This window comes from Vulpes lagopus, chromosome 19 (assembly GCF_018345385.1).
Source record: "Vulpes lagopus strain Blue_001 chromosome 19, ASM1834538v1, whole genome shotgun sequence".
NCBI classification, from domain to species: domain Eukaryota; kingdom Metazoa; phylum Chordata; class Mammalia; order Carnivora; family Canidae; genus Vulpes; species Vulpes lagopus.
The window spans coordinates 24,117,410-24,131,457 of record NC_054842.1 but is presented as its reverse complement, the minus strand read 5'-3'; positions in this window follow the sequence as shown (position 1 = coordinate 24,131,457).

Sequence of the window (14,048 nt, the reverse complement as noted above, 5' to 3'; positions counted from 1 at the left end):
GTTAAATTGATAGAAAAGTCTGAAATGGGATAGGGCATAGTATGTGGGTAAGAGGAGGGATAAAAGGACCTACAGATCTCCCTATATAGAAATGTTTTGAGAAAGCTTGATTTCCATGTCAGAGATGATTTACCTGTATTGCTACCTGAAAGCAGTAAGAAGTACTGGACCTCCACTGAGCCCGGCACACTAATAGGCACTGGGAGAGACAACAGATCGTTCCTTATGGAGTTTAGAGCTTGGAAACAGAATAGAAGTTGTCAATGGGGAAGGGAAATAGACAACCACACTGTAAGCAAACAAATGATTGAAAATTGTGCTAAGTGCTCTGACACAGGTCCTGGGAGTCATTTGGTGGAGGCAGGTATATACTTAACATAAGAGCATTTCTGAGGAGAAGACACTAGACCTAAGACCTGAAGGATGAAATAAGTCATCCATACAGAAAATGAAGACAGAGTATGGAGTGGCAGGAGGAAGAAGAATGATCCAAGTAAAGACCACAGCATGGCCTTGGCTGTGAAGAAGCCAATTTAACCTCAAAATGTTTCCCACTCTCCTTTTTCATTTGCACAACCCAGGTGTTCCCATCCTGGCTTCCTGCCTCAGCCTATTTTCAACAGCCTGTTTTCCAATTAAATTTTAACTTGTGTTTCAGTGACTTAGCATCCTGCTATCTAACAAAACAATTTATTTTGATGTACTCAGACTAGATTAAGTCCCAGGTGATACAATATTTTGCAGGTCTTAATTTTTCTCTGCAACACCAATAACAATTGTGGTGTATATATGTATGTGTGTAGACTTATATATAAAAAAAATTCTAAGTAATATTTCCAAGTCTAGCTAGGGCTAATATTTATGTATTTACATTCAGCCAAAGAAAATCTAAGCATTCAATGATTACAGGAAAACTTCGTGCTAATATTTAAATGTTGATGGTTTCTCAGAAAGTCAAGATTCTATATGTTTTTAAATTACATTGTTATTTGTTTACTTGGAAAATAAGTTTTAAAAGTTAGAGGCCTTTGATATTTTCTTGATGTAGAGAAAAATGCTCACAATTTTTTAAATAACTGAATTCATTCAAATTTATTAATAAGATCAATGAACTAATTATTACAAAGTTGATACATAAAACCAACCTGCTATTGCAAACTTACAAATTAAAATGAACAAATACATCTTTTTCTGCCACAAATATTGTGACAAATGAATTTTCCCACAACATTCAACTCTGACTTACCAGCCAGTTCTTGGACTCTTACAATAAATTTTTTAACTTTATAGGAAATCTCTGGAAACAGACATAAATTCAACAAAATAAATTTAACTTTGGTATCATGGTAAATACTATGAAGTATTCACTTTTTTATGTGTGGTCAATGGAAACAAAATGTCATGCTTAACTATGGCCTTTAGTTTTCATACATTCTCACATCAATTGTTCTTTCCAGGTTTCTGTTACTGAAAAATTTAATTTTTATTAACATTCAATAGATACAAAGGGATAATTATAAAACATGTGTAAGGCATAAAGAAGAACAATAGAGGAACCCATTGTGCTCATGCACTCATCCAGTTATTTAAGAAATAGAACACTTCCGATTAACCTCTGATGTTCTACAATGTGTAACATTAAGCATGTCACTATTTCTCAAATTAAAATATTACATATAAAAGATTTAGATGTTTCTGTTTTCCTGAACATTAGTTCACTTAATCAAATAATTTGTGTGTTTCTGAAAGTTTAATTACACAATCAATATTCAAGCATTTGAAGAAATGTAAAAATGGCTGAGAAATATGAAAAACTAGAAGAAAAGGTACCAAGAGAAAAATAGACAGAGGTTATTTATGGCTCCCTATGAAAACCAGGATAAGCAGGTGATAACAAAAGTAAGTAAAATAGGATTCATAAAACAAAGTACCAAATGCAAACAGTCAACAGCTGATCATTGCAGAACAGCATGAACTTGAACTCTAGGCTTTAAAATGGGAAATATGTGGGACTAGATTTCAAAACCTAAAATGAACACAACAAATGCTGTTTGAATGAAAGTGATTAATTTCACCAATTGTCTGACATCAGCTCTTTAATGTGAGTTGCTTATAGGAAATACATCTAGGAAAAAAACTACAAGGGATATATTTGTAGGATGATAACCAACCCAAGGGATATGCATCATATGGGTACCAAAGGTCATTCACTGTCTGTATTACTCACAGGCAACTATTTGTTGGTTTCTTCTCAGAATTTTATATTTTAAACATATAAATAAGGAAATTAAATACATCAACATTTTATTTAGCATCAGAAGCCTCTAGGATAATTTATATTAACATTACATGCAGCTATTTTTTTAATATTCCCTTTTCCCTCCATAAGTTTCATAAGAAATGATCCTGACTTCTTCATTACTAAATCCCAAAATGCCCAGCTCAGTGTCTGGCATGTGAAGATGCTCATTAAATATTTGCTGAATGACAACAAATAAGTTAATTGGTTCAAGATGTATCTCCAAAGGGGCAATAAACTTGATTTTTAATAATAGTCCCCAAACTTTTCAATACTCAAAAGTCTTAATTCCAAATCCACATCAATCCCCTATTTTGAGAGACTTAGTCTATCATATTATAATTAATGTATCTCATTTTTAAACAAAGGCATATAAACCCCAATCAGTACTTCTAATTGCCTCCAGAAAACCTGCATTATCTCCTTACATTCTATAATACCAGCCAAAATTAAGGAGCTATGATGTTATAACAAGTTAATCACCAAACTTTTTTTTAGTTTTTTTGGAAATATTGGAAATAACTCAGGACTGCCCAGCAAGGTCCTTCTCACTGCTGATTTAAACTAATCCCTTTTGCTTCCATGCCTGCTACAGTCTTCAAATTTGCCCTCAATCCTACTCATACAAAAAAATTATCTTCACATTTCACAAAAGAAAATTAAATTATTACTCTGTGGTGCCTTCTTCTTCCTCACCTCCAAAGCCTTATACTGCCCTCACAATGCTGCCCCAAAGACAAAGGGAATATTTTACTTCCATGGGCCCAGTTACAGGAAGAATATCACTAGTTTTAAAAATATAGCCTTTCCCTATGTCAAGTAATCTTCAACAAAGCAGGAAAGAATATCCAATGAAAAAAAAGATAGCCTCTTCAACAAATGGTCTCAGGAAAACTGGACAGCAACACGTAAAAGAATGAAATGGGCACACTTTCTTACACCATGCAAAAAAATAAATTCAAAATGGATGAAAGAGCTAAATATGAGATAACAAACCATCAAAACCATAGAGGAGAACACTGGCAGCAAGCTCTTTGACCTCAACTATAGCAACTTATTACTAGACCCGTCACCAGAAGCAAGGGAAACAAAAACGAAAATGAACTATTGGGACCTCATCAAGATAAAAAGCTTCCACACGGGGCACCTGGGTGCCTCAGTTGTTTAAGCATCTACCTTCAGATCAGGTCATGATCCCAGGGTTCTGGGATTGAGCCCCATATTGGGATCCCTGCTCATCGGAAAGTCTGCTTCTCTCTCTGCCTCTCCCTCTGTCTCTCCCCCTAACTGTTCTCTCTGTTTTTCTCTCTCTCTCTCCTTCTCTCTCAAAGAGATGAATAAAATCTTAAGAAAAAAAAAGCTTCCACACAGTAAAGAAAAAAAATCAACAAAACTATAAGGCAACAGAATGAGAGAAGACACTTGCAAATGACATATCTGATAAAGGGTTACTATCCAAAATCTATAAAGAACTTATCAAATTTGACACCAAAAAAAACACAAAAACTCCAGTTAAAAAATAGCCAGAAGACCTGAATAGACATTTTTCTAAAGAAGACATCCAGATGGCCAATAGACACATGAAAAGATGTTCAACATCATTCATCATCAGGGAAATACAAGTAAAAACCACCATGAGATACCATCTCACACCAGTCAGAATGGCTGAAATTAACAACACAGGAAACAACAGATGTTGGGGAGGATGCAGAGAAAGGAGAACCCTCTTACACAGTTGGTGGGGATGCAAACACTCTGGAAAACAGTATGGAAGGTTCTCAAAAAGTTAAAAATAAAACTTCCCTATGATCCAGCAATTGCACTACTAGGTATTTACCCAAAGAATACAAAAAAATACAGATTCAAAGGGGCACACGCACCTTGATGTTTATAGCAGCATTATCAACAATAGCCAAATTGTGGAAAGAGACCACATGCCCAAGGGCTGATGAATGAATAAAGAAGTGGTATAGGGGTGCCTGGATGGCTCAGTTGGTTAAACGCCTGCCTTCGGCTCAGGTCATAATCCCAGGGTCCTGGGATCAAGCCCTGTGTTGGACTTCCCACTCAGTGGGAAGCTTGCTACTCCCTCTCTGCCTGCTACTCCCCCCACCCAGCTTGTGCTCCCTCACTATCAAATATGTAAGATCTTTAAAAAAAAAAAAAAAAGGAAGTGACATATATATTATGTACATAGAATATATATATTAATCAACCATCAAAAAGAATGAAATCTTACCACTTGCAACAATGTGATTGGAGCTAGTGTGCATTATGCTTAGCAAAATAAGTCAGCCAGAGAGACAAATACCATATGATTTCACTCATATGGCGAATTTAAGAAACAAAATAGATGAATATATGGGAAGGAAAAAAAAGAAAGAGAAGCAAAGTATAAGAGACTCTAATGGGGCAGCCCGGGTGGCTCAGCGGTTTAGCGCTACCTTCAACCCAGGGTGTGATCCTAGAGAACCGGGATGAGTTCCACATCGGGCTCCCTGCATGGAGCCAGCTTCTCCCTCTGCCTGTGTCTCTGCCTCTCTCTCTCTCTCTCTCTCTCTCTCTCTGTGTGTCTCTCATGAATAAGTAAATTAAATCCTTTTTTTTAAAAAAAAAAAAAAAGAGAGAGAGACTTATGTATAGAAAACAAACAGGGTTGATGGAGGGATGTGGGTGGGGGATGGACTAGATGGGTGATGGGTATTAAGGAGGGAACTTGTTATGATGTATTATACGAAGTAATGAATCACCAAATTCTCCTAAAACCAATATTACACTCTATGTTAACTAACTAGAATTTATTTATTTTTTTAATAAATTTATTTTTTATTGGTGTTCAATTTACCAACATACAGAATAACACCCAGTGCTCATCCCATCAAGTACCCCCCCCCCAGTGCCCGTCACCCATCCACCCCCACTCCCCGCCCTCCTCCCCTTCCACCACCCCTAGTTCCTTTCCCAGAGTTAGGAGTCTTTATCAGCCATTAGAAATGACAAATACCCACCATTTGCTTCAACCTGGATGGAACTGGAGGGTATTATGCTGAGTGAAGTAACTAACTAGAATTTAAACAAAAATTTAAAATAAACAGACAAAAACATGGCTTCTCCCAATGTAAAGCTTTTCAAAACTTCAGTTTTATAAATTTTCATGAAACAGTATGCCTCCTTAATTTTGTTATGTTTTTCTCCTATGTGGCAAAGAAACTCCAGGATACCCAACTTTTCAGAAATCTGAATTCTTCTCAGTCCTGAAGTTAGTTTATTTACAGACAGGTAAAACAAATTATTTTTCCTAGTAAACCAGCTTGAAAGATAGGGAGAAAAATAAAATTTCCAGAAAGAAAAAAAAAGAGAAAGAAAGAAAGAAAGAAAGAAAGAAAGAAAAAGAAAAAAGAAAAAAGAAAAAAGAAAAAAGAAAAAAGAAAAAAGAAAAAAGAAAAAAGAAAAGAAAAGAAAAGAAAAGAAAAAAAAAGAAAAGAAAAGAAACGAAATGAAATGAAAAGGAACCCCCTGCCCCCATTTAAAAATTTAAGTGCCAGGGCCTCTATTTACCAAGAATGGTTCTACACTTGAATAACAAGAGTAATTTATTTATGGTAGTTGTATATTGTGTTCGACATTTGGGAAGAACTTACATCTTAAGTAGCAATATCTCCTTTCTGCAGATTCTTCACTTCCTTCATTTGTGTTTTTTCTGGAGCTTCCTCATCACCAGAGCTTCAATTTACTACTTATTAAGAACTCCTCCCTCAGAATTCCAGAAGATTTACAGAAGTTTATTCTTCTAATCTGTCCCCAGAATGACAGTACAGTGAGTATCTAACTCCTAAAGTGGTCACATGAGGGAATCCCTGGGTGGCTCAGCGGTTCAGCGCCTGCCTTCCGCCCAGGGCGTGATCCTGGAGTCCCAGGATTGAGTACGGTGTCAGGCTCCCAGCATGGGGCCTGCTTCTCCTTCTGCCTATGTCTCTGCCTCTCTGTCTCTCTCTCTCTCTGTGACTATCATAAATAAATAAATAAAAATTAAAAAAAAAGGAATAAATAAATAAAATCTTTAAAAATAAATAAAGTGGTCACATGAGCACCAACTCATGATAGGTTTTTTTCTTGTGTCAATGAATTCTGTGTGATATTCAATTGGGTATGATTACAATTTAAGCTTTAACCTATGAGAGGGCTACAGGGATTTTGGTGCAATGAATATAACTTATGTCACTGAAAGTCTAACCCTTTGATACTCAGAGTGGTGCAGAAAACAGCAGCATAAGCATCACTTGAGAACCTGCTAGCAATTCAGGATTTCAGATCACATCCCAGTTCTATTAAATCAGTAGTTTCATCTAAGCAAGATTCCAGGTGATTCCTGTGACATTAACATTTTTGAGAAGCATTGGGGTTTTTTAATTTTCTAATTGAAGCATAGTTGACATACAATGTTTTATTAGTTTCAGGTGTACAACATAATGATTAGGAATTCTATACATTATGGAATGCTCACCACAGTAAGTGTAGTTGTTATCTGTCACCACACAATATTACAGTGATATAGACTACATTCCTTAAGCTGTACTTTTCATCCCTATTACTTATTTATTTTATAACTAGAAGTTTGTACCTCTTAATCCCCTTCCCCTATTCCCCCCTCCCTCCTGGCAATGATCAGTTTGTCCTCTGTATTATGAGTGTATTTTTTTTTATCATCTCACACCAGTCAGAATGGTTAGTATCAAAAAGACAATAAATAACAAATGTTGGTGAGGATGTGGAGAAAAAGGAGCCTTTATAAAATCATGGTGGGAAAACAAATTGGTACAACCACTATGGAAAACAGTATGAAGGTTCTTCAAAAAATTAAAAATAAAAATACCATAGGACCCACTAATCCCAATACTGGGTACTAGTTCAAAACCATATAGGTACTTCTATGTTTCATATTGCAGCATTATTTACAATAGCCAAGATTTGGAAGCAACCTAACAGTCCATCAATAGAGGAATGGACAAAGATGTCATATATATATATATATATATATATATATATATCCCATATATATGTATATATGTATACATATACACACACCATGGAATATTATTCAACCATTAAAAAAAAACAATGAGATCTTGCCCTTTGTGACAACATGGATGGGCCTACAGTGTAGTATGTTAAATGAAGTAATCAGATAGACCAAGATAAATACTATGTGATTTTACTTATATATGGAATCTAAAAGACACACACACACACACACACACACACACAGAAAACAGAGAAGTATTAACTGACATAATCCATCTGAGCGAACAGTATTCAGAGCCATGTTATAAATCTGCCAACAACCACTACCACTAACTTTTTTCTGTAAGATCTTATTTATTTATTCATGAGAGACACACAGAGAGAGGCAGAGACATAGGCAGAGGGAGAAGCAGGCTCCCTATGGGGAGCCTGATGTAGGACTCAATCCCAGGACCCTAGGATCATGACCTGAGCCAAAGGCAAATGCTCGGCCACTGAGCCACGAGGTACCCCTAGCACTAACTTTTATGCAAAACATATATCCTGTTTCTTCAAGACTGTTAGTAAATAGTTAATGCGTATTCTGAAGACTTGGCTTTTGTATACTGATGTGAAATATTCACAATAAACTTATTCTTATATGGAGAGAACATTGTAAAATATACTTCAGAAATTGATTTTTATAAGCTGATTTTTTATATCTAAAATGGAATTCTAACTCAAACAGTAACATGTAAGCATATTACCCAATTTCTTTTTTTTTTTTTTATATTACCCAATTTCTCTGGCATTCACTCTTCTCATCAGTGAAATGGGAATAGCAATAATCTGATGGGTTATTGTGAGGATTAAATAAGATCATATAAATGCAGCACCATGCATCTCAAAGCCTCTTTCTTCTTGACATGCTAGTCACTTTGTCTCCTACTGGAGATGACTCTGCATTCAGCCAGGGGACATGGCAGCAGGTTTATACCTTTAGCAATTCACAACTCCTGATATCTCCAGCTAAAAACTATCAGAATGGATGATTAGTTCTGATAGAATATTCTGAAAAGCAAATCCTAGGTCACATTCCTAAGCACAAAGTGGGAATAGGGATAGAGTAAAAGAATGAAGTTCTCTCAGTCCAAATTATGATTGAAAAACGAGATGAGATTGCTTTGCAGAAGAATAGCCACCAAGTTACATGTACCTAACCACTTCCAAGATCCATTGTATAGAATGGTGTACTAGAAAAGTGAGGAAGCTGAACCCAGAAGCAAAGCAGAATAAAGTGGATAAAGAGATGAGGATGCATTAGTCAGAAGGATCAACAGATGCAATAGAATAGAGATATTAATGTGAGTGTTTGAGGTCATTGGGAGGACATAGAGGGGTTTTAAGCAGACTGATTAAAGTATTAAGGATTTGGCTCTCCATGCTGGGTGTGGGATGGAGCAGTGATTCTCCATCACTGGTTGATTGCACATTATAATCACTTGGGGCAATTACTTAAATACCTCATACCCAGGCCATGCCCCAGACCAATTAAATCAGAATCTCTGGGTGTGAGACCCAAGTACCAGCAGTTTGTGTGTTTTCAGCTGAATCCAATATACAACCAGGTTAAGCCCCACTGATGGGGGAAGCAAGAATGAGGCTGGAAATCCAATTAGGAGACTTGCATTAGCCCACATGAGAAAACATCAAAGCTTAGATGATATTGATGGCATGGAGATGGATAGCTTTCAGCTATATTTTAGAAAGAATCTATAGGAATTACCCATGAATGGATGTAGAGCAGGAATAGGATGTCAGAGAAAGAAAAATCAAGAGTGGTTCCTACATATCTTCATATATGGTGGCTACTCCCTGATAAAGGAAAAGATATGGAGAAAAACCAGTTGGGTGGAGTAGATGAGTTCAGGACATGTTAAATTTGAGATATAAGTGAATCATCCAAGCGGAAATGCTAGGCATGTAATCGGGCTATGGTAAAAGAACTGGACTGGAGACATATAACTGGGGGTCATCAGAATATAGATAATATTTTGAACCTTAAGAATAGGTAAAATATGTCAGTAAAACATAAGGAAAGAAAGAAGGAAAGTACTGCATGCTAACCCAAGAAAAGGCACAACATGTTGCTGTAAATCTGTGTAGGTTTAGTCGTCCAGGTTATTTGGAAAATGAACCAGGTTGGAAACCAGTTTTATAATATTTTTTCTAGTAAAGTCTCTGGAAAAACACTTCTACCATGTTTCAAATAATCCCAAGAAATCTAGGAAGGGGAATGTGTTTCTCAAAATACTCAGTGAAAATAATTACTGGGGGAATTCATGGGGAAAAAATCATTAAAGCAATAGAGAAACAACAATAAGGAAAAAAAAGTATGACATGTATTATGACTAGGTTTCTTAAAGAAGGAAAGATGACTATTTGGATGGATATGAACACCCTGAATATCCTGGTTTCTTGTACCAGCAATTTGAGATCAGATAATTAAGCAAATGCTCTCAAGAAGTATTTTTTCCAGACACTTGTACCAAACTTTTAGATCCTGCTAATGTCAGAAGTAATCATGAAGGGACAAACGGAAGCCCTAAAATGGAACTGCAATTACAGTAAAAGAGCATAACTATTACTTATAATTACATACTTCTCAAGAGTTTTTCTTTCCTTCCATTTCTACAGATTTGACCCCTTCTGAGGTAGAGTAATTATAAATACTAGGGAAGAAAGACAGATTTAAAGGTTATCTGTCAGGAGGAGGGGCATATACTTCACACATTTTTGTAGCTTCATGAAAGGAGACTAAAAAAACATGGTGAATGTCATCTTAAAAAATAGGTGCTTAAAGTCAGAATGAATATAAATAATTTATTTAAATGTTATATTTCAGGGCAATACCTATACCATCTAATGGATAATAAAGTAGCAAAAAAGTGGTTTCATTCCAAAAAGTAGTTTCATTCCTGCTAAAGTTAAGGAATCTCCAAAGAAAAGCTTGGTAGCCAGAAAGGAAATAAGAATATTAAGATAGCTTATCAGTTCTCTGTGCAGCCATTTTCCATTTTAACCTCCACCAAATGAGGAGGCAACTCTATCCAAAGACATCTGATATCTCTGTATCCTCTCCCTGGATAATCTCACTCTCTCACAATACTCATGTTGATGTGGGTAATCCCAAATTCAAATTTCTTTCTCAATCTCTAATTTCACATTTTCAGTGGCCTACTAAATAATTTTACCTAGACAATCTCAAGCTCACTCTGTTCAACACTGACTGCATCTTCTTCCTTTGCAAAGCTGTACCTCCTCTGTATTACGTTTTTCTATTTGCCATCACCACCTTCTAAACTGTAAATCTCAGATCTAACTTTGTTTCCTCTTCTTTGCTTCCACTAGATGATGTAAATCTGTGCATTTTTTGTTTGACAGTTGCAAAGCCCTACACTTTAACTTCTACAGACTCTGAGTTTTTCCCTTCTTCCCAATTCCCTCTGCCATTTCTGTCAAGTTCTTGTTATCTCTTGCCAAGACTACTGTTGTAGCCACCCCTCATGATACCCACAGAGGTGATTTTTCAAGAGGATATGAAACAGATTTGGGGACCCGACACTTATTTTGAGCCCCTCCTAGAGTCTTCTATCTAATGTCAAATTTTTAGTATTGTATTCTTTCTTTTTTTTGAAGATGATCCCTAACTGTTTAAGCTTCAGGACTCCTAGAACACCAGATTTAACTTTCCTAAGGCGTGATTGACCATGCCACTCTGTGACTCTATGGCTTTCCACCAGCCCTCCCAAGTTGACAAAAATAATAAATCCATTCTCCTTTTTCTAATTGTAAAGCCTTTCTTGGTCTTACCCAAACCCTCCTTCCCACTTATGTTTCACTCCACTTAATATATACTATTAGTCCACTTAATGTATACTATTCTTAAACCAAACTGAGTTACTACTCCATGCCCACTGGCTAGCTAACTCCACTGTAATTCTGTTTATGTATTTTCTTCTACCAAGAGCATCTTTCCTGCCTCAGTTTCACCTTTCTCGCTATCATACCCCAAAATTTATATTTTACCCAACACCAAAGTTCCAGATTAAGTACACCCATGAAGTCCTTACAGAAGACTGCTATCTAAATGCAAGCTCTCCCTCCTCTGAATCCCTATCTATTAGAATCTCTTAAATGAAATTAGTACTTTATACCTGGAAGGTATAATAATACTCTGGGCAACAGAGGCCATGTCACTGGTAAAGCTTAAAATATTTAATATTTGGCACTTCACAGGGACATAATTTTCCAGCCCCTGTCTCAGGTTACTTCTCTTTTCAGAGAATAGCATGAACTAGTTGAGGAAAGAATCACTGTCTCATTTTTATTGATATACCGCTACAATGTCTAGCCCTCTTACTGAAAAAAACATTCAATAAATTTTTGAGGAGGGAATGAATGAATGAACCCTATATACTTTTTCAAGCATCTTCACTGCTGGATGTTTTTAAATAAAATATTTCCGTATTCAGATTTCAGTCCCAATCAGTATTGGGAATTTAAAATATTTCAAATACACACCCATTCAACACTATTCATCTTGCAAATTTCATCCAGAATATATATCTTTTCATCCTTTTAACTTCCTAAAATTAAGGAGCTTTCTTTTTAGATAATAACTAGGTAGACTGATATATTATACCAAATTTTATTTGTTATTTCTTGCATTCCTAGTGAAGGAATTAGTGTGTGCAATGATACCTGGAATGCAAGAAGCAAGGAACACCATTAAGATGATGGCTGGGTACAATGGAAGGAAAATGACTGATTTATGCGCTAAGAAAATCACTCTTGACAGAAGGGTTTATGAGTATAAAAATCTTACATCAACAGTGTCTTGCAATGTAGACAATGAAATGTGATTCCTAGATAACTTGTCAAGAAAAGACAAGTTACTGCCTGGCTATAAGGGGAGTGGTTTGCTGACAGCCTTGCCAACCTAAGGTATAGTCAAAGTTGCTGACCTTTGCCAAATGATAGGTGAAAATGACATTTCAGTTGTTTCAACATGCATTTTCCTTACCATGAATAAGATTAAGTATTTTTTCATATGCTTCTTTTATATGTTTAAGAATGATGTCATTTCTGCAAGGTGTCTCTTCACATCATTTGACTGCTTTTCAATTAGGCTGTCTTCACAATATTGACTTGTAAAAATTATTTTCCTTTGTTTAAAAAACAGCTTTATTGAGATATAATTCACATAACATGCATTCAAATTTAAAGTGTACAATTCAATGGTTATCAGTTATTAATAGCGTTGTGCAACTATCACCTTTTAGAATATTTTCATCCCTCTCTCCCTTTCTCTTTCTCTATCAATTCCAGGAAAATTTATATTGATGATTAAAATGCCTTACCCCTGAGTGATTTGGGGAAATATAAAAAAAAAAAAAATCCAGTTCCGTCTCTGAGCCAGTGGGAGGCTTGTTCAGTTACCATTGGTAAGACTGAATCCCAACTTCCCCAGGTTCATCGAGTCCTATTAGTCATAAGCCCACAATAGCCTCTTTGTGTCTCATTTCCAGAACAGGACATTAAACAGGGAGCCTCATATAGTCCCTATTCTCAGGTACACCCAAAGCCCAGCAAATCCACAGTGTGAACCTTAATCAAACTTTGATTTTCTGCCCATTGAAATGTTCTTCTATATTTTGAACCCATCTATGTCTTTTATACTTTATCATTCCAACATGTTTGAAACAAAATTTACAACTGTAACTTGGCCAGAAATACATAATGATATGCAAATATTTTTACTATATTTTTCCTTCTATATGCTAAAAGGAATAGAATGTTATATATTTAATATACATATTTTACTATCTGTTTAACTATGCTACCAAGTAAGACTCTTTTAAAGCTTTTAAAACCATGACCAGGCGAACAAAGAGTAGCCCTCAGAAGAATTTGATAAATATCCTCTAATCTCTCTCAATCAGGACTCCAGCCAGAATTTCTGACACCGCTGTATATTTTAATAATCCCAGCTACTCACTAGGCAATCTTTCCATGTAACAATAGATCACTGACGCATCACTCTGACTAAAGTTCTGAGTGTAATGTTTTGATTAAAAACTAAATTGCTAAGCATTGTACAATGAGAATCAGGATACTATAATTATGAGTTTAAGTAGCTGAAGACATCTCAAAGAACAGCCTCTGATCTTTTCTTTCATTGATGCAGACAAGGATTAAAGTCAAAAGACCATCTAGAGGTATAATGTCTGAAAGAATGTAGGGATGAAGTACACTGTGAAGAGACTTTATGATCCAACTGAGATCCTGTCCAGGGGTATTAAAGAGTAAAAAAAAAGAAAAAAGAGTATTAAAGAGCAAAATCATTTGCACCTAGAGAAGGCTCTGAGCCTTGGCTAAATCACTGGAGAACTATTATTCTCCCATAGTAGTTAGTGGTGAAAACTCTATTCACCAGAATTCTTTTCCAGAGACAGCACTAGCTTTGTTGGTAACAGTTTCTCAACAAGCCTGCTTAAGGTAGGTCCTGAGACCCACAGGGAACCTGAGAATGTGTAGGAGTGACCTGGAAGAAATTCTTAGTTATACCAGAGAGTCGAGGAAAGGAAGAAAAAAGAGGAGAAAGGGCCATAACAAGCAAGACAGCAAGATATTTGTGTCTCAACCCCAAAATTCAGTAAAAGTCTTCAAAAATATGGAAAGACTT